Genomic DNA, 26408 nt, shown 5'->3' with positions numbered 1-26408 from the left:
GCATGTGATTGGCTTACTGACTACAAACCACGCCTTTTCCATGTAGTGGCAGTCATGGGGGATGGGGGAAATACTAAACTCTTTGAATACCTTCTTTGTTAGACTACTGGGGTAAACCAAGATTACAAATAAAGGCATATTTAATCAAGGATCCAGGCTGTCTAAAACTGGTTAATGGTAGTCTGATGACTTAAAGACAGCTTGAGAAAGCACAGATCTTGGCTCATTCTTTCCATTATAGAGGACGACTACAACCTTACGGGGTGTACAGTCATGTTTGTGTTGCATGTCACTGGTTTGTTGACTACAAACTACATATTTTCCATGTCATGGCATTCATGGGGGAGAGGGAAATAGTAGATCCTTTGGATAACCTCCATTTACCCCTTTCATAGCAATGTCCAGAGTCAGACCAGGGCTGTACTATCCCTTGTTCAAGCCTTCTTTTGTCAGTTCAAACCAAGCCAGCCAACACGGGTCAATCCCAAAATGCACTCTCCAGGGCTGAAAAGTGAAGCCAACACAGAACTTCCAAAAACTGCAGTTCCTTGAATGGCCACTTGAGGCAGGCTCCAGAAGCAAGCCAATCCTCAAAGTCATCAATGTTAAAATGCCCAAATTTACAGCATATATTTATGTACCCAGCCCGCTGCAAAACCTGTTTTCTTCTCTATTGCGGATTTCAAAAGTAGTTTTTCAAGTTGGACTGTACAGACTTTGAGATATAAAGACAGGTTGAAAGAGCAACAAAACCTTGACTGTATTCACCCATGTTAGGGCCATGGTCACTAGACTCGGGTGCAGGATTTAACCTTAGAACAGACTTGTACGTCTCTTTGGAGACCAACAAAAATTGCCTGAGCTGACTATATTTCAAGTCATCCCGGCGGGGTATTGGGTTAAGTTTTCAACTAGCAATAATCACGTCTCAGTAAAACTTCATAGACTATGATATTGCCTCTGCGAAAGGATGCCCATTACCTCCACAAGATTAAAGTGGTCCTTGTCAAACACTCACAACACACATGGTGCATTTCTCTAACCTGATGGGGTGTACAGTAATGCTGATTTTGCATGTGATTGGCTTATTGACTACAAACCACGCCTTTTCCATGTAGTGGCAGTCATGGGGGATGGGGGAAATACTAAACTCTTTGAATACCTTCTTTGTTAGACTACTGGGGTAAACCAAGATTACAAATAAAGGCATATTTAATCAAGGATCCAGGCTGTCTAAAACTGGTTAATGGTAGTCTGATGACTTAAAGACAGCTTGAGAAAGCACAGATCTTGGCTCATTCTTTCCATTATAGAGGACGACTACAACCTTACGGGGTGTACAGTCATGTTTGTGTTGCATGTCACTGGTTTGTTGACTACAAACTACATATTTTCCATGTCATGGCATTCATGGGGGAGAGGGAAATAGTAGATCCTTTGGATAACCTCCATTTACCCCTTTCATAGCAATGTCCAGAGTCAGACCGGGGGCCTGTATCACGAAGCAGGATTTTGTCTCAGCGAGGTAACTTCAGGGTTAACCCTGGGTTTTCGGTCTCACGAAGCCGGTTCAGTTCTTATTGGGGTAGATCACCATGGTAACTTACTCTGAACGGCTATCCTGCTCCGGAGCAGGGTAAGTTCAGGGTTGAATCTGATCCTGTAAAAAGCACCACCCACTGGCCAATCAGCTGTTCGGAAAAAAATGACTCCGCTGACAGAAATGCAGCCCAGTCATGATGGGAAGTTTAATTAATTTGATTGATTTTGATTTGAAAGTTTATTTTGAACATTAAAAAAGAAAAGAAAGCAACAACAACAGACAATGAAAAGATTGTTCAAAACGGAGTGGAAAGGAGTCGAACTTTCATCCCACCCCTTCATAAGAAAGAAACTGATCATTTGCGGACACTTAATAGCACCATTAATTAGTGCCAACATTTTGTTTTGTTGGAGGAAATGATCCCTGTTAAAGATAATGGGCCTAATTGACAGCTTTGCTGCTGGAAATGTGGAAAGTAGCCTATCATGTCTACACTTCATGGTGTTTGAGGGATTTTCCTTTTTGTTTTTTAAAGAGGGAGACTAGGTATATTTCTGCGCAGCTGTTAATTTCTAACACAGCTCAATATCAGGATGATTTTATTCAGACTATCAATTTGGTGTTGATATGATTTAATTGTGGCGTCAGCTTTAAGCTTTATTGTAGCATATATAACGTTATGACAAAGAAGACCAATTTATCAGACGCAATGATGTTAGACGATAATTGTAATACACGCAATTCATCTGCGCAGCATTGATTTCATGGGATTCAAGGGTGTGATCAGTGTCAGATGTACAGGTAGAGGTACTGTAGCTACTTGAACCAGTGATGAGTAATTTAACCTACACATCATTTTATTTGCTACCTTGTTTTGTCTTGATTTTTCCCTCTCTCCTCCTCTATTTCTTCTTTCCTGACCCGTTTTTTTTCCTTCTCTATCATGTGATTTCATTGATGTTTTGACAGGGGAATTTCTTTGATAAGCTTTTAGTGGCTTCTAACCTCTCCGGCACTTTTCTTTGTTTAATCTTGTAAATTTTATACTGTCTGTTTTTAACATTATGTGCAAATAAACTAATCTAAACTAAAACTAAACATTATTCATCCCGTTATGCGTTGCCACGCATGTTTCCTCCTCCTGCAGCTGCCACGGTGTTGGCCTTTTCTCTAATGTTGCTTTCCTCCTCCTCATATTTTAGTAGAGTTAATCTCTGATCCTCACGAGAAATACTTTTTTTCCTCACATACAGCGCTCTGTGAGGACGCTCAGTGAGGACGCTCAGTGAGGACGCTCAGTGACGCTGCGCTTCTCTCATGATTGTGATTGGTCCGCTGCGTGCGCGTTCACGGCTTTTGATAAAGCAACCCTGGGTTGATTTACCGAGTTGATATCCAGCGTCGTGATACCGATTATCCTGATTGCCATTGTTAGGGTTAGTCAACCCAGGATAGGTCTGGGTAACCCAGGAAAGGTTGATCTCGCTTCGTGATACAGGCCCCAGGGCTGTACTATCCCTTGTTCAAGCCTTCTTTTGTCAATTCAAACCAAGCCAGCCAACATGGGTAAATCCCAAGATGCACTCTCCAGGGCTGAAAAGTGAAGCCAACACAGAACTTCCAAAAACTGCAGTTCCTTGAATGGCCACTTGAGGCAGGCTCCAGAAGCAAGCCAATCCTCAAAGTCATCAATGTTAAAATGCCCAAATTTACGGCATATATTTATGTACCCAGCCCGCTGCAAAAAATGTTTTCTAGTCTATTACGGATTTCAAAAGCAGTTTTTCAATTTGGACTGTACAGACTTTCAGATATAAAGACAGGTTGAAAGAGCAAAAAAAAACCTTGACTGTATTCACCCATGTTAGGGCCATGGTCACTAGACTCGGGTGCAGGATTTAACCTTAGAACAGACTTGTACGTCTCCTTGGAGACCAACAAAAATTGCCTGAGCTGACTATATTTCAAGTCATCCCGGCGGGGTATTGGGTTAAGTTTTCAACTAGCAATAATCAGGTCTCAGTAAAACTTCATAGACTATGATATTGCCTCTGCGAAAGGATGCCCATTACCTCCACAAGATTAAAGTGGTCCTTGTCAAACACTCACAACACACATGGTGCATTTCTCTAACCTGATGGGGTGTACAGTAATGCTGATTTTGCATGTGATTGGCTTACTGACTACAAACCACGCCCTTTCCATGTAGTGGCAGTCATGGGGGATGGGGGAAATACTAAACTCTTTGAATACCTTCTTTGTTAGACTACTGGGGTAAACCAAGATTACAAATAAAGGCATATTTAATCAAGGATCCAGGCTGTCTAAAACTGGTTAATGGTAGTCTGATGACTTAAAGACAGCTTGAGAAAGCACAGATCTTGGCTCATTCTTTCCATTATAGAGGACGACTACAACCTTACGGGGTGTACAGTCATGTTTGTGTTGCATGTCACTGGTTTGTTGACTACAAACTACATATTTTCCATGTCATGGCATTCATGGGGGAGAGGGAAATAGTAGATCCTTTGGATAACCTCCATTTACCCCTTTCATAGCAATGTCCAGAGTCAGACCAGGGCTGTACTATCCCTTGTTCAAGCCTTCTTTTGTCAGTTCAAACCAAGCCAGCCAACACGGGTCAATCTCAAAATGCACTCTCCAGGGCTGAAAAGTGAAGCCAACACAGAACTTCCAAAAACTGCAGTTCCTTGAATGGCCACTTGAGGCAGGCTCCAGAAGCAAGCCAATCCTCAAAGTCATCAATGTTAAAATGACCAAATTTACAGCATATATTTATGTACCCAGCCCGCTGCAAAACCTGTTTTCTTCTCTATTGCGGATTTCAAAAGTAGTTTTTCAAGTTGGACTGTACAGACTTTGAGATATAAAGACAGGTTGAAAGAGCAACAAAACCTTGACTGTATTCACCCATGTTAGGGCCATGGTCACTAGACTCGGGTGCAGGATTTAACCTTAGAACAGACTTGTACGTCTCTTTGGAGACCAACAAAAATTGCCTGAGCTGACTATATTTCAAGTCATCCCGGCGGGGTATTGGGTTAAGTTTTCAACTAGCAATAATCACGTCTCAGTAAAACTTCATAGACTATGATATTGCCTCTGCGAAAGGATGCCCATTACCTCCACAAGATTAAAGTGGTCCTTGTCAAACACTCACAACACACATGGTGCATTTCTCTAACCTGATGGGGTGTACAGTAATGCTGATTTTGCATGTGATTGGCTTATTGACTACAAACCACGCCTTTTCCATGTAGTGGCAGTCATGGGGGATGGGGGAAATACTAAACTCTTTGAATACCTTCTTTGTTAGACTACTGGGGTAAACCAAGATTACAAATAAAGGCATATTTAATCAAGGATCCAGGCTGTCTAAAACTGGTTAATGGTAGTCTGATGACTTAAAGACAGCTTGAGAAAGCACAGATCTTGGCTCATTCTTTCCATTATAGAGGACGACTACAACCTTACGGGGTGTACAGTCATGTTTGTGTTGCATGTCACTGGTTTGGTGACTACAAACTACATATTATCCATGTCATGGCATTCATGGGGGAGAGGGAAATAGTAGATCCTTTGGATAACCTCCATTTACCCCTTTCATAGCAATGTCCAGAGTCAGACCGGGGGCCTGTATCACGAAGCAGGATTTTGTCTCAGCGAGGTAACTTCAGGGTTAACCCTGGGTTTTTGGTCTCACGAAGCCGGTTCAGTTCTTATTGGGGTAGATCACCATGGTAACTTACTCTGAACGGCTATCCTGCTCCGGAGCAGGGTAAGTTCAGGGTTGAATCTGATCCTGTAAAAAGCACCACCCACTGGCCAATCAGCTGTTCGGAAAAAAATGACTCCGCTGACAGAAATGCAGCCCAGTCATGATGGGAAGTTTAATTAATTTGATTGATTTTGATTTGAAAGTTTATTTTGAACATTAAAAAAGAAAAGAAAGCAACAACAACAGACAATGAAAAGATTGTTCAAAACGGAGTGGAAAGGAGTCGAACTTTCATCCCACCCCTTCATAAGAAAGAAACTGATCATTTGCGGACACTTAATAGCACCATTAATTAGTGCCAACATTTTGTTTTGTTGGAGGAAATGATCCCTGTTAAAGATAATGGGCCTAATTGACAGCTTTGCTGCTGGAAATGTGGAAAGTAGCCTATCATGTCTACACTTCATGGTGTTTGAGGGATTTTCCTTTTTGTTTTTTAAAGAGGGAGACTAGGTATATTTCTGCGCAGCTGTTAATTTCTAACACAGCTCAATATCAGGATGATTTTATTCAGACTATCAATTTGGTGTTGATATGATTTAATTGTGGCGTCAGCTTTAAGCTTTATTGTAGCATATATAACGTTATGACAAAGAAGACCAATTTATCAGACGCAATGATGTTAGACGATAATTGTAATACACGCAATTCATCTGCGCAGCATTGATTTCATGGGATTCAAGGGTGTGATCAGTGTCAGATGTACAGGTAGAGGTACTGTAGCTACTTGAACCAGTGATGAGTAATTTAACCTACACATCATTTTATTTGCTACCTTGTTTTGTCTTGATTTTTCCCTCTCTCCTCCTCTATTTCTTCTTTCCTGACCCGTTTTTTTTCCTTCTCTATCATGTGATTTCATTGATGTTTTGACAGGGGAATTTCTTTGATAAGCTTTTAGTGGCTTCTAACCTCTCCGGCACTTTTCTTTGTTTAATCTTGTAAATTTTATACTGTCTGTTTTTAACATTATGTGCAAATAAACTAATCTAAACTAAAACTAAACATTATTCATCCCGTTATGCGTTGCCACGCATGTTTCCTCCTCCTGCAGCTGCCACGGTGTTGGCCTTTTCTCTAATGTTGCTTTCCTCCTCCTCATATTTTAGTAGAGTTAATCTCTGATCCTCACGAGAAATACTTTTTTTCCTCACATACAGCGCTCTGTGAGGACGCTCAGTGAGGACGCTCAGTGACGCTGCGCTTCTCTCATGATTGTGATTGGTCCGCTGCGTGCGCGTTCACGGCTTTTGATAAAGCAACCCTGGGTTGATTTACCGAGTTGATATCCAGCGTCGTGATACCGATTATCCTGATTGCCATTGTTAGGGTTAGTCAACCCAGGATAGGTCTGGGTAACCCAGGAAAGGTTGATCTCGCTTCGTGATACAGGCCCCAGGGCTGTACTATCCCTTGTTCAAGCCTTCTTTTGTCAATTCAAACCAAGCCAGCCAACATGGGTAAATCCCAAGATGCACTCTCCAGGGCTGAAAAGTGAAGCCAACACAGAACTTCCAAAAACTGCAGTTCCTTGAATGGCCACTTGAGGCAGGCTCCAGAAGCAAGCCAATCCTCAAAGTCATCAATGTTAAAATGCCCAAATTTACGGCATATATTTATGTACCCAGCCCGCTGCAAAAAATGTTTGCTAGTCTATTACGGATTTCAAAAGCAGTTTTTCAATTTGGACTGTACAGACTTTCAGATATAAAGACAGGTTGAAAGAGCAAAAAAAACCCTTGACTGTATTCACCCATGTTAGGGCCATGGTCACTAGACTCGGGTGCAGGATTTAACCTTAGAACAGACTTGTACGTCTCCTTGGAGACCAACAAAAATTGCCTGAGCTGACTATATTTCAAGTCATCCCGGCGGGGTATTGGGTTAAGTTTTCAACTAGCAATAATCACGTCTCAGTAAAACTTCATAGACTATGATATTGCCTCTGCGAAAGGATGCCCATTACCTCCACAAGATTAAAGTGGTCCTTGTCAAACACTCACAACACACATGGTGCATTTCTCTAACCTGATGGGGTGTACAGTAATGCTGATTTTGCATGTGATTGGCTTATTGACTACAAACCACGCCTTTTCCATGTAGTGGCAGTCATGGGGGATGGGGGAAATACTAAACTCTTTGAATACCTTCTTTGTTAGACTACTGGGGTAAACCAAGATTACAAATAAAGGCATATTTAATCAAGGATCCAGGCTGTCTAAAACTGGTTAATGGTAGTCTGATGACTTAAAGACAGCTTGAGAAAGCACAGATCTTGGCTCATTCTTTCCATTATAGAGGACGACTACAACCTTACGGGGTGTACAGTCATGTTTGTGTTGCATGTCACTGGTTTGTTGACTACAAACTACATATTTTCCATGTCATGGCATTCATGGGGGAGAGGGAAATAGTAGATCCTTTGGATAACCTCCATTTACCCCTTTCATAGCAATGTCCAGAGTCAGACCAGGGCTGTACTATCCCTTGTTCAAGCCTTCTTTTGTCAGTTCAAACCAAGCCAGCCAACACGGGTCAATCCCAAAATGCACTCTCCAGGGCTGAAAAGTGAAGCCAACACAGAACTTCCAAAAACTGCAGTTCCTTGAATGGCCACTTGAGGCAGGCTCCAGAAGCAAGCCAATCCTCAAAGTCATCAATGTTAAAATGCCCAAATTTACAGCATATATTTATGTACCCAGCCCGCTGCAAAACCTGTTTTCTTCTCTATTGCGGATTTCAAAAGTAGTTTTTCAAGTTGGACTGTACAGACTTTGAGATATAAAGACAGGTTGAAAGAGCAACAAAACCTTGACTGTATTCACCCATGTTAGGGCCATGGTCACTAGACTCGGGTGCAGGATTTAACCTTAGAACAGACTTGTACGTCTCTTTGGAGACCAACAAAAATTGCCTGAGCTGACTATATTTCAAGTCATCCCGGCGGGGTATTGGGTTAAGTTTTCAACTAGCAATAATCACGTCTCAGTAAAACTTCATAGACTATGATATTGCCTCTGCGAAAGGATGCCCATTACCTCCACAAGATTAAAGTGGTCCTTGTCAAACACTCACAACACACATGGTGCATTTCTCTAACCTGATGGGGTGTACAGTAATGCTGATTTTGCATGTGATTGGCTTATTGACTACAAACCACGCCTTTTCCATGTAGTGGCAGTCATGGGGGATGGGGGAAATACTAAACTCTTTGAATACCTTCTTTGTTAGACTACTGGGGTAAACCAAGATTACAAATAAAGGCATATTTAATCAAGGATCCAGGCTGTCTAAAACTGGTTAATGGTAGTCTGATGACTTAAAGACAGCTTGAGAAAGCACAGATCTTGGCTCATTCTTTCCATTATAGAGGACGACTACAACCTTACGGGGTGTACAGTCATGTTTGTGTTGCATGTCACTGGTTTGTTGACTACAAACTACATATTTTCCATGTCATGGCATTCATGGGGGAGAGGGAAATAGTAGATCCTTTGGATAACCTCCATTTACCCCTTTCATAGCAATGTCCAGAGTCAGACCGGGGGCCTGTATCACGAAGCAGGATTTTGTCTCAGCGAGGTAACTTCAGGGTTAACCCTGGGTTTTCGGTCTCACGAAGCCGGTTCAGTTCTTATTGGGGTAGATCACCATGGTAACTTACTCTGAACGGCTATCCTGCTCCGGAGCAGGGTAAGTTCAGGGTTGAATCTGATCCTGTAAAAAGCACCACCCACTGGCCAATCAGCTGTTCGGAAAAAAATGACTCCGCTGACAGAAATGCAGCCCAGTCATGATGGGAAGTTTAATTAATTTGATTGATTTTGATTTGAAAGTTTATTTTGAACATTAAAAAAGAAAAGAAAGCAACAACAACAGACAATGAAAAGATTGTTCAAAACGGAGTGGAAAGGAGTCGAACTTTCATCCCACCCCTTCATAAGAAAGAAACTGATCATTTGCGGACACTTAATAGCACCATTAATTAGTGCCAACATTTTGTTTTGTTGGAGGAAATGATCCCTGTTAAAGATAATGGGCCTAATTGACAGCTTTGCTGCTGGAAATGTGGAAAGTAGCCTATCATGTCTACACTTCATGGTGTTTGAGGGATTTTCCTTTTTGTTTTTTAAAGAGGGAGACTAGGTATATTTCTGCGCAGCTGTTAATTTCTAACACAGCTCAATATCAGGATGATTTTATTCAGACTATCAATTTGGTGTTGATATGATTTAATTGTGGCGTCAGCTTTAAGCTTTATTGTAGCATATATAACGTTATGACAAAGAAGACCAATTTATCAGACGCAATGATGTTAGACGATAATTGTAATACACGCAATTCATCTGCGCAGCATTGATTTCATGGGATTCAAGGGTGTGATCAGTGTCAGATGTACAGGTAGAGGTACTGTAGCTACTTGAACCAGTGATGAGTAATTTAACCTACACATCATTTTATTTGCTACCTTGTTTTGTCTTGATTTTTCCCTCTCTCCTCCTCTATTTCTTCTTTCCTGACCCGTTTTTTTTCCTTCTCTATCATGTGATTTCATTGATGTTTTGACAGGGGAATTTCTTTGATAAGCTTTTAGTGGCTTCTAACCTCTCCGGCACTTTTCTTTGTTTAATCTTGTAAATTTTATACTGTCTGTTTTTAACATTATGTGCAAATAAACTAATCTAAACTAAAACTAAACATTATTCATCCCGTTATGCGTTGCCACGCATGTTTCCTCCTCCTGCAGCTGCCACGGTGTTGGCCTTTTCTCTAATGTTGCTTTCCTCCTCCTCATATTTTAGTAGAGTTAATCTCTGATCCTCACGAGAAATACTTTTTTTCCTCACATACAGCGCTCTGTGAGGACGCTCAGTGAGGACGCTCAGTGAGGACGCTCAGTGACGCTGCGCTTCTCTCATGATTGTGATTGGTCCGCTGCGTGCGCGTTCACGGCTTTTGATAAAGCAACCCTGGGTTGATTTACCGAGTTGATATCCAGCGTCGTGATACCGATTATCCTGATTGCCATTGTTAGGGTTAGTCAACCCAGGATAGGTCTGGGTAACCCAGGAAAGGTTGATCTCGCTTCGTGATACAGGCCCCAGGGCTGTACTATCCCTTGTTCAAGCCTTCTTTTGTCAATTCAAACCAAGCCAGCCAACATGGGTAAATCCCAAGATGCACTCTCCAGGGCTGAAAAGTGAAGCCAACACAGAACTTCCAAAAACTGCAGTTCCTTGAATGGCCACTTGAGGCAGGCTCCAGAAGCAAGCCAATCCTCAAAGTCATCAATGTTAAAATGCCCAAATTTACGGCATATATTTATGTACCCAGCCCGCTGCAAAAAATGTTTTCTAGTCTATTACGGATTTCAAAAGCAGTTTTTCAATTTGGACTGTACAGACTTTCAGATATAAAGACAGGTTGAAAGAGCAAAAAAAAACCTTGACTGTATTCACCCATGTTAGGGCCATGGTCACTAGACTCGGGTGCAGGATTTAACCTTAGAACAGACTTGTACGTCTCCTTGGAGACCAACAAAAATTGCCTGAGCTGACTATATTTCAAGTCATCCCGGCAGGGTATTGGGTTAAGTTTTCAACTAGCAATAATCACGTCTCAGTAAAACTTCATAGACTATGATATTGCCTCTGCGAAAGGATGCCCATTACCTCCACAAGATTAAAGTGGTCCTTGTCAAACACTCACAACACACATGGTGCATTTCTCTAACCTGATGGGGTGTACAGTAATGCTGATTTTGCATGTGATTGGCTTACTGACTACAAACCACGCCCTTTCCATGTAGTGGCAGTCATGGGGGATGGGGGAAATACTAAACTCTTTGAATACCTTCTTTGTTAGACTACTGGGGTAAACCAAGATTACAAATAAAGGCATATTTAATCAAGGATCCAGGCTGTCTAAAACTGGTTAATGGTAGTCTGATGACTTAAAGACAGCTTGAGAAAGCACAGATCTTGGCTCATTCTTTCCATTATAGAGGACGACTACAACCTTACGGGGTGTACAGTCATGTTTGTGTTGCATGTCACTGGTTTGTTGACTACAAACTACATATTTTCCATGTCATGGCATTCATGGGGGAGAGGGAAATAGTAGATCCTTTGGATAACCTCCATTTACCCCTTTCATAGCAATGTCCAGAGTCAGACCAGGGCTGTACTATCCCTTGTTCAAGCCTTCTTTTGTCAGTTCAAACCAAGCCAGCCAACACGGGTCAATCTCAAAATGCACTCTCCAGGGCTGAAAAGTGAAGCCAACACAGAACTTCCAAAAACTGCAGTTCCTTGAATGGCCACTTGAGGCAGGCTCCAGAAGCAAGCCAATCCTCAAAGTCATCAATGTTAAAATGACCAAATTTACAGCATATATTTATGTACCCAGCCCGCTGCAAAACCTGTTTTCTTCTCTATTGCGGATTTCAAAAGTAGTTTTTCAAGTTGGACTGTACAGACTTTGAGATATAAAGACAGGTTGAAAGAGCAACAAAACCTTGACTGTATTCACCCATGTTAGGGCCATGGTCACTAGACTCGGGTGCAGGATTTAACCTTAGAACAGACTTGTACGTCTCTTTGGAGACCAACAAAAATTGCCTGAGCTGACTATATTTCAAGTCATCCCGGCGGGGTATTGGGTTAAGTTTTCAACTAGCAATAATCACATCTCAGTAAAACTTCATAGACTATGATATTGCCTCTGCGAAAGGATGCCCATTACCTCCACAAGATTAAAGTGGTCCTTGTCAAACACTCACAACACACATGGTGCATTTCTCTAACCTGATGGGGTGTACAGTAATGCTGATTTTGCATGTGATTGGCTTATTGACTACAAACCACGCCTTTTCCATGTAGTGGCAGTCATGGGGGATGGGGGAAATACTAAACTCTTTGAATACCTTCTTTGTTAGACTACTGGGGTAAACCAAGATTACAAATAAAGGCATATTTAATCAAGGATCCAGGCTGTCTAAAACTGGTTAATGGTAGTCTGATGACTTAAAGACAGCTTGAGAAAGCACAGATCTTGGCTCATTCTTTCCATTATAGAGGACGACTACAACCTTACGGGGTGTACAGTCATGTTTGTGTTGCATGTCACTGGTTTGGTGACTACAAACTACATATTTTCCATGTCATGGCATTCATGGGGGAGAGGGAAATAGTAGATCCTTTGGATAACCTCCATTTACCCCTTTCATAGCAATGTCCAGAGTCAGACCGGGGGCCTGTATCACGAAGCAGGATTTTGTCTCAGCGAGGTAACTTCAGGGTTAACCCTGGGTTTTTGGTCTCACGAAGCCGGTTCAGTTCTTATTGGGGTAGATCACCATGGTAACTTACTCTGAACGGCTATCCTGCTCCGGAGCAGGGTAAGTTCAGGGTTGAATCTGATCCTGTAAAAAGCACCACCCACTGGCCAATCAGCTGTTCGGAAAAAAATGACTCCGCTGACAGAAATGCAGCCCAGTCATGATGGGAAGTTTAATTAATTTGATTGATTTTGATTTGAAAGTTTATTTTGAACATTAAAAAAGAAAAGAAAGCAACAACAACAGACAATGAAAAGATTGTTCAAAACGGAGTGGAAAGGAGTCGAACTTTCATCCCACCCCTTCATAAGAAAGAAACTGATCATTTGCGGACACTTAATAGCACCATTAATTAGTGCCAACATTTTGTTTTGTTGGAGGAAATGATCCCTGTTAAAGATAATGGGCCTAATTGACAGCTTTGCTGCTGGAAATGTGGAAAGTAGCCTATCATGTCTACACTTCATGGTGTTTGAGGGATTTTCCTTTTTGTTTTTTAAAGAGGGAGACTAGGTATATTTCTGCGCAGCTGTTAATTTCTAACACAGCTCAATATCAGGATGATTTTATTCAGACTATCAATTTGGTGTTGATATGATTTAATTGTGGCGTCAGCTTTAAGCTTTATTGTAGCATATATAACGTTATGACAAAGAAGACCAATTTATCAGACGCAATGATGTTAGACGATAATTGTAATACACGCAATTCATCTGCGCAGCATTGATTTCATGGGATTCAAGGGTGTGATCAGTGTCAGATGTACAGGTAGAGGTACTGTAGCTACTTGAACCAGTGATGAGTAATTTAACCTACACATCATTTTATTTGCTACCTTGTTTTGTCTTGATTTTTCCCTCTCTCCTCCTCTATTTCTTCTTTCCTGACCCGTTTTTTTTCCTTCTCTATCATGTGATTTCATTGATGTTTTGACAGGGGAATTTCTTTGATAAGCTTTTAGTGGCTTCTTACCTCTCCGGCACTTTTCTTTGTTTAATCTTGTAAATTTTATACTGTCTGTTTTTAACATTATGTGCAAATAAACTAATCTAAACTAAAACTAAACATTATTCATCCCGTTATGCGTTGCCACGCATGTTTCCTCCTCCTGCAGCTGCCACGGTGTTGGCCTTTTCTCTAATGTTGCTTTCCTCCTCCTCATATTTTAGTAGAGTTAATCTCTGATCCTCACGAGAAATACTTTTTTTCCTCACATACAGCGCTCTGTGAGGACGCTCAGTGAGGACGCTCAGTGAGGACGCTCAGTGACGCTGCGCTTCTCTCATGATTGTGATTGGTCCGCTGCGTGCGCGTTCACGGCTTTTGATAAAGCAACCCTGGGTTGATTTACCGAGTTGATATCCAGCGTCGTGATACCGATTATCCTGATTGCCATTGTTAGGGTTAGTCAACCCAGGATAGGTCTGGGTAACCCAGGAAAGGTTGATCTCGCTTCGTGATACAGGCCCCAGGGCTGTACTATCCCTTGTTCAAGCCTTCTTTTGTCAATTCAAACCAAGCCAGCCAACATGGGTAAATCCCAAGATGCACTCTCCAGGGCTGAAAAGTGAAGCCAACACAGAACTTCCAAAAACTGCAGTTCCTTGAATGGCCACTTGAGGCAGGCTCCAGAAGCAAGCCAATCCTCAAAGTCATCAATGTTAAAATGCCCAAATTTACGGCATATATTTATGTACCCAGCCCGCTGCAAAAAATGTTTTCTAGTCTATTACGGATTTCAAAAGCAGTTTTTCAATTTGGACTGTACAGACTTTCAGATATAAAGACAGGTTGAAAGAGCAAAAAAAAACCTTGACTGTATTCACCCATGTTAGGGCCATGGTCACTAGACTCTGGTGCAGGATTTAACCTTAGAACAGACTTGTACGTCTCCTTGGAGACCAACAAAAATTGCCTGAGCTGACTATATTTCAAGTCATCCCGGCAGGGTATTGGGTTAAGTTTTCAACTAGCAATAATCACGTCTCAGTAAAACTTCATAGACTATGATATTGCCTCTGCGAAAGGATGCCCATTACCTCCACAAGATTAAAGTGGTCCTTGTCAAACACTCACAACACACATGGTGCATTTCTCTAACCTGATGGGGTGTACAGTAATGCTGATTTTGCATGTGATTGGCTTACTGACTACAAACCACGCCCTTTCCATGTAGTGGCAGTCATGGGGGATGGGGGAAATACTAAACTCTTTGAATACCTTCTTTGTTAGACTACTGGGGTAAACCAAGATTACAAATAAAGGCATATTTAATCAAGGATCCAGGCTGTCTAAAACTGGTTAATGGTAGTCTGATGACTTAAAGACAGCTTGAGAAAGCACAGATCTTGGCTCATTCTTTCCATTATAGAGGACGACTACAACCTTACGGGGTGTACAGTCATGTTTGTGTTGCATGTCACTGGTTTGTTGACTACAAACTACATATTTTCCATGTCATGGCATTCATGGGGGAGAGGGAAATAGTAGATCCTTTGGATAACCTCCATTTACCCCTTTCATAGCAATGTCCAGAGTCAGACCAGGGCTGTACTATCCCTTGTTCAAGCCTTCTTTTGTCAGTTCAAACCAAGCCAGCCAACACGGGTCAATCCCAAGATGCACTCTCCAGGGCTGAAAAGTGAAGCCAACACAGAACTTCCAAAAACTGCAGTTCCTTGAATGGCCACTTGAGGCAGGCTCCAGAAGCAAGCCAATCCTCAAAGTCATCAATGTTAAAATGCCCAAATTTACAGCATATATTTATGTACCCAGCCCGCTGCAAAACCTGTTTTCTTCTCTATTGCGGATTTCAAAAGTAGTTTTTCAAGTTGGACTGTACAGACTTTGAGATATAAAGACAGGTTGAAAGAGCAACAAAACCTTGACTGTATTCACCCATGTTAGGGCCATGGTCACTAGACTCGGGTGCAGGATTTAACCTTAGAACAGACTTGTACGTCTCTTTGGAGACCAACAAAAATTGCCTGAGCTGACTATATTTCAAGTCATCCCGGCGGGGTATTGGGTTAAGTTTTCAACTAGCAATAATCACATCTCAGTAAAACTTCATAGACTATGATATTGCCTCTGCGAAAGGATGCCCATTACCTCCACAAGATTAAAGTGGTCCTTGTCAAACACTCACAACACACATGGTGCATTTCTCTAACCTGATGGGGTGTACAGTAATGCTGATTTTGCATGTGATTGGCTTATTGACTACAAACCACGCCTTTTCCATGTAGTGGCAGTCATGGGGGATGGGGGAAATACTAAACTCTTTGAATACCTTCTTTGTTAGACTACTGGGGTAAACCAAGATTACAAATAAAGGCATATTTAATCAAGGATCCAGGCTGTCTAAAACTGGTTAATGGTAGTCTGATGACTTAAAGACAGCTTGAGAAAGCACAGATCTTGGCTCATTCTTTCCATTATAGAGGACGACTACAACCTTACGGGGTGTACAGTCATGTTTGTGTTGCATGTCACTGGTTTGGTGACTACAAACTACATATTTTCCATGTCATGGCATTCATGGGGGAGAGGGAAATAGTAGATCCTTTGGATAACCTCCATTTACCCCTTTCATAGCAATGTCCAGAGTCAGACCGGGGGCCTGTATCACGAAGCAGGATTTTGTCTCAGCGAGGTAACTTCAGGGTTAACCCTGGGTTTTTGGTCTCACGAAGCCGGTTCAGTTCTTATTGGGGTAGATCACCATGGTAACTTACTCTGAACGGCTATCCTGCTCCGGAGCAGGGTAAGTTCAGGGTTGAATCTGATCCTGTAAAAAGCACCACCCACTGGCCAATCAGCTGTTCGGAAAAAAATGACTCCGCTGACAGAAATGCAGCCCAGTCATGATGGGAAGTTTAATTAATTTGATTGATTTTGATTTGAAAGTTTATTTTGAACATTAAAAAAGAAAAGAAAGCAACAACAACAGACAATGAAAAGATTGTTCAAAACGGAGTGGAAAGGAGTCGAACTTTCATCCCACCCCTTCATAAGAAAGAAACTGATCATTTGCGGACACTTAATAGCACCATTAATTAGTGCCAACATTTTGTTTTGTTGGAGGAAATGATCCCTGTTAAAGATAATGGGCCTAATTGACAGCTTTGCTGCTGGAAATGTGGAAAGTAGCCTATCATGTCTACACTTCATGGTGTTTGAGGGATTTTCCTTTTTGTTTTTTAAAGAGGGAGACTAGGTATATTTCTGCGCAGCTGTTAATTTCTAACACAGCTCAATATCAGGATGATTTTATTCAGACTATCAATTTGGTGTTGATATGATTTAATTGTGGCGTCAGCTTTAAGCTTTATTGTAGCATATATAACGTTATGACAAAGAAGACCAATTTATCAGACGCAATGATGTTAGACGATAATTGTAATACACGCAATTCATCTGCGCAGCATTGATTTCATGGGATTCAAGGGTGTGATCAGTGTCAGATGTACAGGTAGAGGTACTGTAGCTACTTGAACCAGTGATGAGTAATTTAACCTACACATCATTTTATTTGCTACCTTGTTTTGTCTTGATTTTTCCCTCTCTCCTCCTCTATTTCTTCTTTCCTGACCCGTTTTTTTTCCTTCTCTATCATGTGATTTCATTGATGTTTTGACAGGGGAATTTCTTTGATAAGCTTTTAGTGGCTTCTTACCTCTCCGGCACTTTTCTTTGTTTAATCTTGTAAATTTTATACTGTCTGTTTTTAACATTATGTGCAAATAAACTAATCTAAACTAAAACTAAACATTATTCATCCCGTTATGCGTTGCCACGCATGTTTCCTCCTCCTGCAGCTGCCACGGTGTTGGCCTTTTCTCTAATGTTGCTTTCCTCCTCCTCATATTTTAGTAGAGTTAATCTCTGATCCTCACGAGAAATACTTTTTTTCCTCACATACAGCGCTCTGTGAGGACGCTCAGTGAGGACGCTCAGTGAGGACGCTCAGTGACGCTGCGCTTCTCTCATGATTGTGATTGGTCCGCTGCGTGCGCGTTCACGGCTTTTGATAAAGCAACCCTGGGTTGATTTACCGAGTTGATATCCAGCGTCGTGATACCGATTATCCTGATTGCCATTGTTAGGGTTAGTCAACCCAGGATAGGTCTGGGTAACCCAGGAAAGGTTGATCTCGCTTCGTGATACAGGCCCCAGGGCTGTACTATCCCTTGTTCAAGCCTTCTTTTGTCAATTCAAACCAAGCCAGCCAACATGGGTAAATCCCAAGATGCACTCTCCAGGGCTGAAAAGTGAAGCCAACACAGAACTTCCAAAAACTGCAGTTCCTTGAATGGCCACTTGAGGCAGGCTCCAGAAGCAAGCCAATCCTCAAAGTCATCAATGTTAAAATGCCCAAATTTACGGCATATATTTATGTACCCAGCCCGCTGCAAAAAATGTTTTCTAGTCTATTACGGATTTCAAAAGCAGTTTTTCAATTTGGACTGTACAGACTTTCAGATATAAAGACAGGTTGAAAGAGCAAAAAAAAACCTTGACTGTATTCACCCATGTTAGGGCCATGGTCACTAGACTCTGGTGCAGGATTTAACCTTAGAACAGACTTGTACGTCTCCTTGGAGACCAACAAAAATTGCCTGAGCTGACTATATTTCAAGTCATCCCGGCAGGGTATTGGGTTAAGTTTTCAACTAGCAATAATCACGTCTCAGTAAAACTTCATAGACTATGATATTGCCTCTGCGAAAGGATGCCCATTACCTCCACAAGATTAAAGTGGTCCTTGTCAAACACTCACAACACACATGGTGCATTTCTCTAACCTGATGGGGTGTACAGTAATGCTGATTTTGCATGTGATTGGCTTACTGACTACAAACCACGCCCTTTCCATGTAGTGGCAGTCATGGGGGATGGGGGAAATACTAAACTCTTTGAATACCTTCTTTGTTAGACTACTGGGGTAAACCAAGATTACAAATAAAGGCATATTTAATCAAGGATCCAGGCTGTCTAAAACTGGTTAATGGTAGTCTGATGACTTAAAGACAGCTTGAGAAAGCACAGATCTTGGCTCATTCTTTCCATTATAGAGGACGACTACAACCTTACGGGGTGTACAGTCATGTTTGTGTTGCATGTCACTGGTTTGTTGACTACAAACTACATATTTTCCATGTCATGGCATTCATGGGGGAGAGGGAAATAGTAGATCCTTTGGATAACCTCCATTTACCCCTTTCATAGCAATGTCCAGAGTCAGACCAGGGCTGTACTATCCCTTGTTCAAGCCTTCTTTTGTCAGTTCAAACCAAGCCAGCCAACACGGGTCAATCCCAAGATGCACTCTCCAGGGCTGAAAAGTGAAGCCAACACAGAACTTCCAAAAACTGCAGTTCCTTGAATGGCCACTTGAGGCAGGCTCCAGAAGCAAGCCAATCCTCAAAGTCATCAATGTTAAAATGCCCAAATTTACAGCATATATTTATGTACCCAGCCCGCTGCAAAACCTGTTTTCTTCTCTATTGCGGATTTCAAAAGTAGTTTTTCAAGTTGGACTGTACAGACTTTGAGATATAAAGACAGGTTGAAAGAGCAACAAAACCTTGACTGTATTCACCCATGTTAGGGCCATGGTCACTAGACTCGGGTGCAGGATTTAACCTTAGAACAGACTTGTACGTCTCTTTGGAGACCAACAAAAATTGCCTGAGCTGACTATATTTCAAGTCATCCCGGCGGGGTATTGGGTTAAGTTTTCAACTAGCAATAATCACATCTCAGTAAAACTTCATAGACTATGATATTGCCTCTGCGAAAGGATGCCCATTACCTCCACAAGATTAAAGTGGTCCTTGTCAAACACTCACAACACACATGGTGCATTTCTCTAACCTGATGGGGTGTACAGTAATGCTGATTTTGCATGTGATTGGCTTATTGACTACAAACCACGCCTTTTCCATGTAGTGGCAGTCATGGGGGATGGGGGAAATACTAAACTCTTTGAATACCTTCTTTGTTAGACTACTGGGGTAAACCAAGATTACAAATAAAGGCATATTTAATCAAGGATCCAGGCTGTCTAAAACTGGTTAATGGTAGTCTGATGACTTAAAGACAGCTTGAGAAAGCACAGATCTTGGCTCATTCTTTCCATTATAGAGGACGACTACAACCTTACGGGGTGTACAGTCATGTTTGTGTTGCATGTCACTGGTTTGGTGACTACAAACTACATATTTTCCATGTCATGGCATTCATGGGGGAGAGGGAAATAGTAGATCCTTTGGATAACCTCCATTTACCCCTTTCATAGCAATGTCCAGAGTCAGACCGGGGGCCTGTATCACGAAGCAGGATTTTGTCTCAGCGAGGTAACTTCAGGGTTAACCCTGGGTTTTTGGTCTCACGAAGCCGGTTCAGTTCTTATTGGGGTAGATCACCATGGTAACTTACTCTGAACGGCTATCCTGCTCCGGAGCAGGGTAAGTTCAGGGTTGAATCTGATCCTGTAAAAAGCACCACCCACTGGCCAATCAGCTGTTCGGAAAAAAATGACTCCGCTGACAGAAATGCAGCCCAGTCATGATGGGAAGTTTAATTAATTTGATTGATTTTGATTTGAAAGTTTATTTTGAACATTAAAAAAGAAAAGAAAGCAACAACAACAGACAATGAAAAGATTGTTCAAAACGGAGTGGAAAGGAGTCGAACTTTCATCCCACCCCTTCATAAGAAAGAAACTGATCATTTGCGGACACTTAATAGCACCATTAATTAGTGCCAACATTTTGTTTTGTTGGAGGAAATGATCCCTGTTAAAGATAATGGGCCTAATTGACAGCTTTGCTGCTGGAAATGTGGAAAGTAGCCTATCATGTCTACACTTCATGGTGTTTGAGGGATTTTCCTTTTTGTTTTTTAAAGAGGGAGACTAGGTATATTTCTGCGCAGCTGTTAATTTCTAACACAGCTCAATATCAGGATGATTTTATTCAGACTATCAATTTGGTGTTGATATGATTTAATTGTGGCGTCAGCTTTAAGCTTTATTGTAGCATATATAACGTTATGACAAAGAAGACCAATTTATCAGACGCAATGATGTTAGACGATAATTGTAATACACGCAATTCATCTGCGCAGCATTGATTTCATGGGATTCAAGGGTGTGATCAGTGTCAGATGTACAGGTAGAGGTACTGTAGCTACTTGAACCAGTGATGAGTAATTTAACCTACACATCATTTTATTTGCTACCTTGTTTTGTCTTGATTTTTCCCTCTCTCCTCCTCTATTTCTTCTTTCCTGACCCGTTTTTTTTCCTTCTCTATCATGTGATTTCATTGATGTTTTGACAGGGGAATTTCTTTGATAAGCTTTTAGTGGCTTCTTACCTCTCCGGCACTTTTCTTTGTTTAATCTTGTAAATTTTATACTGTCTGTTTTTAACATTATGTGCAAATAAACTAATCTAAACTAAAACTAAACATTATTCATCCCGTTATGCGTTGCCACGCATGTTTCCTCCTCCTGCAGCTGCCACGGTGTTGGCCTTTTCTCTAATGTTGCTTTCCTCCTCCTCATATTTTAGTAGAGTTAATCTCTGATCCTCACGAGAAATACTTTTTTTCCTCACATACAGCGCTCTGTGAGGACGCTCAGTGAGGACGCTCAGTGAGGACGCTCAGTGACGCTGCGCTTCTCTCATGATTGTGATTGGTCCGCTGCGTGCGCGTTCACGGCTTTTGATAAAGCAACCCTGGGTTGATTTACCGAGTTGATATCCAGCGTCGTGATACCGATTATCCTGATTGCCATTGTTAGGGTTAGTCAACCCAGGATAGGTCTGGGTAACCCAGGAAAGGTTGATCTCGCTTCGTGATACAGGCCCCAGGGCTGTACTATCCCTTGTTCAAGCCTTCTTTTGTCAATTCAAACCAAGCCAGCCAACATGGGTAAATCCCAAGATGCACTCTCCAGGGCTGAAAAGTGAAGCCAACACAGAACTTCCAAAAACTGCAGTTCCTTGAATGGCCACTTGAGGCAGGCTCCAGAAGCAAGCCAATCCTCAAAGTCATCAATGTTAAAATGCCCAAATTTACGGCATATATTTATGTACCCAGCCCGCTGCAAAAAATGTTTTCTAGTCTATTACGGATTTCAAAAGCAGTTTTTCAATTTGGACTGTACAGACTTTCAGATATAAAGACAGGTTGAAAGAGCAAAAAAAAACCTTGACTGTATTCACCCATGTTAGGGCCATGGTCACTAGACTCTGGTGCAGGATTTAACCTTAGAACAGACTTGTACGTCTCCTTGGAGACCAACAAAAATTGCCTGAGCTGACTATATTTCAAGTCATCCCGGCAGGGTATTGGGTTAAGTTTTCAACTAGCAATAATCACGTCTCAGTAAAACTTCATAGACTATGATATTGCCTCTGCGAAAGGATGCCCATTACCTCCACAAGATTAAAGTGGTCCTTGTCAAACACTCACAACACACATGGTGCATTTCTCTAACCTGATGGGGTGTACAGTAATGCTGATTTTGCATGTGATTGGCTTACTGACTACAAACCACGCCCTTTCCATGTAGTGGCAGTCATGGGGGATGGGGGAAATACTAAACTCTTTGAATACCTTCTTTGTTAGACTACTGGGGTAAACCAAGATTACAAATAAAGGCATATTTAATCAAGGATCCAGGCTGTCTAAAACTGGTTAATGGTAGTCTGATGACTTAAAGACAGCTTGAGAAAGCACAGATCTTGGCTCATTCTTTCCATTATAGAGGACGACTACAACCTTACGGGGTGTACAGTCATGTTTGTGTTGCATGTCACTGGTTTGTTGACTACAAACTACATATTTTCCATGTCATGGCATTCATGGGGGAGAGGGAAATAGTAGATCCTTTGGATAACCTCCATTTACCCCTTTCATAGCAATGTCCAGAGTCAGACCAGGGCTGTACTATCCCTTGTTCAAGCCTTCTTTTGTCAGTTCAAACCAAGCCAGCCAACACGGGTCAATCCCAAAATGCACTCTCCAGGGCTGAAAAGTGAAGCCAACACAGAACTTCCAAAAACTGCAGTTCCTTGAATGGCCACTTGAGGCAGGCTCCAGAAGCAAGCCAATCCTCAAAGTCATCAATGTTAAAATGCCCAAATTTACAGCATATATTTATGTACCCAGCCCGCTGCAAAACCTGTTTTCTTCTCTATTGCGGATTTCAAAAGTAGTTTTTCAAGTTGGACTGTACAGACTTTGAGATATAAAGACAGGTTGAAAGAGCAACAAAACCTTGACTGTATTCACCCATGTTAGGGCCATGGTCACTAGACTCGGGTGCAGGATTTAACCTTAGAACAGACTTGTACGTCTCTTTGGAGACCAACAAAAATTGCCTGAGCTGACTATATTTCAAGTCATCCCGGCGGGGTATTGGGTTAAGTTTTCAACTAGCAATAATCACGTCTCAGTAAAACTTCATAGACTATGATATTGCCTCTGCGAAAGGATGCCCATTACCTCCACAAGATTAAAGTGGTCCTTGTCAAACACTCACAACACACATGGTGCATTTCTCTAACCTGATGGGGTGTACAGTAATGCTGATTTTGCATGTGATTGGCTTATTGACTACAAACCACGCCTTTTCCATGTAGTGGCAGTCATGGGGGATGGGGGAAATACTAAACTCTTTGAATACCTTCTTTGTTAGACTACTGGGGTAAACCAAGATTACAAATAAAGGCATATTTAATCAAGGATCCAGGCTGTCTAAAACTGGTTAATGGTAGTCTGATGACTTAAAGACAGCTTGAGAAAGCACAGATCTTGGCTCATTCTTTCCATTATAGAGGACGACTACAACCTTACGGGGTGTACAGTCATGTTTGTGTTGCATGTCACTGGTTTGGTGACTACAAACTACATATTTTCCATGTCATGGCATTCATGGGGGAGAGGGAAATAGTAGATCCTTTGGATAACCTCCATTTACCCCTTTCATAGCAATGTCCAGAGTCAGACCGGGGGCCTGTATCACGAAGCAGGATTTTGTCTCAGCGAGGTAACTTCAGGGTTAACCCTGGGTTTTTGGTCTCACGAAGCCGGTTCAGTTCTTATTGGGGTAGATCACCATGGTAACTTACTCTGAACGGCTATCCTGCTCCGGAGCAGGGTAAGTTCAGGGTTGAATCTGATCCTGTAAAAAGCACCACCCACTGGCCAATCAGCTGTTCGGAAAAAAATGACTCCGCTGACAGAAATGCAGCCCAGTCATGATGGGAAGTTTAATTAATTTGATTGATTTTGATTTGAAAGTTTATTTTGAACATTAAAAAAGAAAAGAAAGCAACAACAACAGACAATGAAAAGATTGTTCAAAACGGAGTGGAAAGGAGTCGAACTTTCATCCCACCCCTTCATAAGAAAGAAACTGATCATTTGCGGACACTTAATAGCACCATTAATTAGTGCCAACATTTTGTTTTGTTGGAGGAAATGATCCCTGTTAAAGATAATGGGCCTAATTGACAGCTTTGCTGCTGGAAATGTGGAAAGTAGCCTATCATGTCTACACTTCATGGTGTTTGAGGGATTTTCCTTTTTGTTTTTTAAAGAGGGAGACTAGGTATATTTCTGCGCAGCTGTTAATTTCTAACACAGCTCAATATCAGGATGATTTTATTCAGACTATCAATTTGGTGTTGATATGATTTAATTGTGGCGTCAGCTTTAAGCTTTATTGTAGCATATATAACGTTATGACAAAGAAGACCAATTTATCAGACGCAATGATGTTAGACGATAATTGTAATACACGCAATTCATCTGCGCAGCATTGATTTCATGGGATTCAAGGGTGTGATCAGTGTCAGATGTACAGGTAGAGGTACTGTAGCTACTTGAACCAGTGATGAGTAATTTAACCTACACATCATTTTATTTGCTACCTTGTTTTGTCTTGATTTTTCCCTCTCTCCTCCTCTATTTCTTCTTTCCTGACCCGTTTTTTTTCCTTCTCTATCATGTGATTTCATTGATGTTTTGACAGGGGAATTTCTTTGATAAGCTTTTAGTGGCTTCTAACCTCTCCGGCACTTTTCTTTGTTTAATCTTGTAAATTTTATACTGTCTGTTTTTAACATTATGTGCAAATAAACTAATCTAAACTAAAACTAAACATTATTCATCCCGTTATGCGTTGCCACGCATGTTTCCTCCTCCTGCAGCTGCCACGGTGTTGGCCTTTTCTCTAATGTTGCTTTCCTCCTCCTCATATTTTAGTAGAGTTAATCTCTGATCCTCACGAGAAATACTTTTTTTCCTCACATACAGCGCTCTGTGAGGACGCTCAGTGAGGACGCTCAGTGAGGACGCTCAGTGACGCTGCGCTTCTCTCATGATTGTGATTGGTCCGCTGCGTGCGCGTTCACGGCTTTTGATAAAGCAACCCTGGGTTGATTTACCGAGTTGATATCCAGCGTCGTGATACCGATTATCCTGATTGCCATTGTTAGGGTTAGTCAACCCAGGATAGGTCTGGGTAACCCAGGAAAGGTTGATCTCGCTTCGTGATACAGGCCCCAGGGCTGTACTATCCCTTGTTCAAGCCTTCTTTTGTCAATTCAAACCAAGCCAGCCAACATGGGTAAATCCCAAGATGCACTCTCCAGGGCTGAAAAGTGAAGCCAACACAGAACTTCCAAAAACTGCAGTTCCTTGAATGGCCACTTGAGGCAGGCTCCAGAAGCAAGCCAATCCTCAAAGTCATCAATGTTAAAATGCCCAAATTTACGGCATATATTTATGTACCCAGCCCGCTGCAAAAAATGTTTTCTAGTCTATTACGGATTTCAAAAGCAGTTTTTCAATTTGGACTGTACAGACTTTCAGATATAAAGACAGGTTGAAAGAGCAAAAAAAAACCTTGACTGTATTCACCCATGTTAGGGCCATGGTCACTAGACTCGGGTGCAGGATTTAACCTTAGAACAGACTTGTACGTCTCCTTGGAGACCAACAAAAATTGCCTGAGCTGACTATATTTCAAGTCATCCCGGCAGGGTATTGGGTTAAGTTTTCAACTAGCAATAATCACGTCTCAGTAAAACTTCATAGACTATGATATTGCCTCTGCGAAAGGATGCCCATTACCTCCACAAGATTAAAGTGGTCCTTGTCAAACACTCACAACACACATGGTGCATTTCTCTAACCTGATGGGGTGTACAGTAATGCTGATTTTGCATGTGATTGGCTTACTGACTACAAACCACGCCCTTTCCATGTAGTGGCAGTCATGGGGGATGGGGGAAATACTAAACTCTTTGAATACCTTCTTTGTTAGACTACTGGGGTAAACCAAGATTACAAATAAAGGCATATTTAATCAAGGATCCAGGCTGTCTAAAACTGGTTAATGGTAGTCTGATGACTTAAAGACAGCTTGAGAAAGCACAGATCTTGGCTCATTCTTTCCATTATAGAGGACGACTACAACCTTACGGGGTGTACAGTCATGTTTGTGTTGCATGTCACTGGTTTGTTGACTACAAACTACATATTTTCCATGTCATGGCATTCATGGGGGAGAGGGAAATAGTAGATCCTTTGGATAACCTCCATTTACCCCTTTCATAGCAATGTCCAGAGTCAGACCAGGGCTGTACTATCCCTTGTTCAAGCCTTCTTTTGTCAGTTCAAACCAAGCCAGCCAAAACGGGT

The 26408-nt window shown here is 41.7% G+C and overlaps 14 non-coding genes across 14 annotated transcripts; all 14 read right to left on the bottom strand.

Moving 5' to 3' along the window:
* Positions 1 to 831: 831 nt before the first annotated feature.
* LOC144467156 (U4 spliceosomal RNA) lies at positions 832 to 972 on the bottom strand. The gene has a single exon (XR_013493518.1). It is a non-coding gene; the product is annotated as a U4 spliceosomal RNA (small nuclear RNA).
* A 2493-nt stretch (positions 973 to 3465) lies between these two features.
* On the bottom strand, positions 3466 to 3606 carry LOC144467138 (U4 spliceosomal RNA). Its single transcript, XR_013493500.1, has one exon. It is a non-coding gene; the product is annotated as a U4 spliceosomal RNA (small nuclear RNA).
* A 931-nt stretch (positions 3607 to 4537) lies between these two features.
* Positions 4538 to 4678, bottom strand: LOC144467155 (U4 spliceosomal RNA). The gene has a single exon (XR_013493517.1). It is a non-coding gene; the product is annotated as a U4 spliceosomal RNA (small nuclear RNA).
* Positions 4679 to 7158: 2480 nt separating this feature from the next.
* On the bottom strand, positions 7159 to 7299 carry LOC144467182 (U4 spliceosomal RNA). Its single transcript, XR_013493544.1, has one exon. It is a non-coding gene; the product is annotated as a U4 spliceosomal RNA (small nuclear RNA).
* Positions 7300 to 8230: 931 nt separating this feature from the next.
* LOC144467154 (U4 spliceosomal RNA) lies at positions 8231 to 8371 on the bottom strand. The gene has a single exon (XR_013493516.1). It is a non-coding gene; the product is annotated as a U4 spliceosomal RNA (small nuclear RNA).
* A 2493-nt stretch (positions 8372 to 10864) lies between these two features.
* On the bottom strand, positions 10865 to 11005 carry LOC144467120 (U4 spliceosomal RNA). Its single transcript, XR_013493482.1, has one exon. It is a non-coding gene; the product is annotated as a U4 spliceosomal RNA (small nuclear RNA).
* Positions 11006 to 11936: 931 nt separating this feature from the next.
* LOC144467110 (U4 spliceosomal RNA) lies at positions 11937 to 12077 on the bottom strand. Its single transcript, XR_013493472.1, has one exon. It is a non-coding gene; the product is annotated as a U4 spliceosomal RNA (small nuclear RNA).
* Positions 12078 to 14570: 2493 nt separating this feature from the next.
* LOC144467119 (U4 spliceosomal RNA) lies at positions 14571 to 14711 on the bottom strand. Its single transcript, XR_013493481.1, has one exon. It is a non-coding gene; the product is annotated as a U4 spliceosomal RNA (small nuclear RNA).
* Positions 14712 to 15642: 931 nt separating this feature from the next.
* LOC144467109 (U4 spliceosomal RNA) lies at positions 15643 to 15783 on the bottom strand. Its single transcript, XR_013493471.1, has one exon. It is a non-coding gene; the product is annotated as a U4 spliceosomal RNA (small nuclear RNA).
* A 2493-nt stretch (positions 15784 to 18276) lies between these two features.
* On the bottom strand, positions 18277 to 18417 carry LOC144467118 (U4 spliceosomal RNA). Its single transcript, XR_013493480.1, has one exon. It is a non-coding gene; the product is annotated as a U4 spliceosomal RNA (small nuclear RNA).
* A 931-nt stretch (positions 18418 to 19348) lies between these two features.
* Positions 19349 to 19489, bottom strand: LOC144467108 (U4 spliceosomal RNA). Its single transcript, XR_013493470.1, has one exon. It is a non-coding gene; the product is annotated as a U4 spliceosomal RNA (small nuclear RNA).
* A 2493-nt stretch (positions 19490 to 21982) lies between these two features.
* Positions 21983 to 22123, bottom strand: LOC144467116 (U4 spliceosomal RNA). The gene has a single exon (XR_013493478.1). It is a non-coding gene; the product is annotated as a U4 spliceosomal RNA (small nuclear RNA).
* A 931-nt stretch (positions 22124 to 23054) lies between these two features.
* Positions 23055 to 23195, bottom strand: LOC144467153 (U4 spliceosomal RNA). The gene has a single exon (XR_013493515.1). It is a non-coding gene; the product is annotated as a U4 spliceosomal RNA (small nuclear RNA).
* Positions 23196 to 25688: 2493 nt separating this feature from the next.
* LOC144467115 (U4 spliceosomal RNA) lies at positions 25689 to 25829 on the bottom strand. The gene has a single exon (XR_013493477.1). It is a non-coding gene; the product is annotated as a U4 spliceosomal RNA (small nuclear RNA).
* Between the last annotated feature and the right edge of the window lie 579 nt (positions 25830 to 26408).

Source organism: Epinephelus lanceolatus, chromosome 15 (assembly GCF_041903045.1).
Source record: "Epinephelus lanceolatus isolate andai-2023 chromosome 15, ASM4190304v1, whole genome shotgun sequence".
NCBI lineage: Eukaryota > Metazoa > Chordata > Actinopteri > Perciformes > Serranidae > Epinephelus > Epinephelus lanceolatus.
The sequence above is the reverse complement of the archived record's forward strand: the minus strand, read 5'-3'. Positions and strand labels throughout refer to the sequence as shown.